The sequence below is a fragment of the Halyomorpha halys genome, unplaced genomic scaffold, assembly GCF_000696795.3.
Source record: "Halyomorpha halys isolate HHAL.00 unplaced genomic scaffold, Hhal_1.1 Scaffold515.1, whole genome shotgun sequence".
NCBI classification, from domain to species: Eukaryota; Metazoa; Arthropoda; class Insecta; order Hemiptera; family Pentatomidae; genus Halyomorpha; species Halyomorpha halys.
The window spans coordinates 91,332-91,879 of record NW_027109162.1 but is presented as its reverse complement, the minus strand read 5'-3'; the positions used below and the strand labels follow the sequence as shown (position 1 = coordinate 91,879).

The 548-nt window shown below is 25.0% G+C and overlaps 1 protein-coding gene across 1 annotated transcript in view; it reads right to left on the bottom strand.

Moving 5' to 3' along the window:
* Nucleotides 1-548, bottom strand: part of Argk1 (Arginine kinase 1) — an 86,477-nt gene that overhangs the window by 84,907 nt on the left and 1,022 nt on the right. The gene's annotated exons all lie outside the window — the stretch shown is intronic.

Sequence of the window (548 nt, the reverse complement as noted above, 5' to 3'; positions counted from 1 at the left end):
AGGTGGACTGCACATGCTCAGAACCATTTCGAATACTTCGTACCTACTACTGTAGAAAATCGACTCATGATGGGCGTGTCACTAAAGAAAAAAAATCTACTTACTATACCGGCATTAAAAAAAATATATATAACGGCAAATCAAAATGTTTTTATATTGTTAAAATAAATTCTTAAGATAAAATAAAAAACTTGCAACAAAAAAGCATCGACCAAAACGTTCCACGTCACCCATAACATTTCGAATTAGACAATAAACTAAAAAAAATTAGAGAAATTAATATGACATAATTTTCACTAAATTTCTAATTAACAAGTCCTAACTAAAATACTTACCATATTAAATTCAAATAAACTTTTATCTTATTATAAAATACATTAAAATGAATTATGTGATAAAAAAATAAAAACATTTAGCAAGAAAAAAAATTAGTGTTCAAACAAACCGTATTTTAAAATTAGCTAAACATTTTTAAAAAATGACAGTACATTAGGTTGATTTTTTATGTATGATTACCTTATGGTGATGCCAACAAAATATTTTGTATT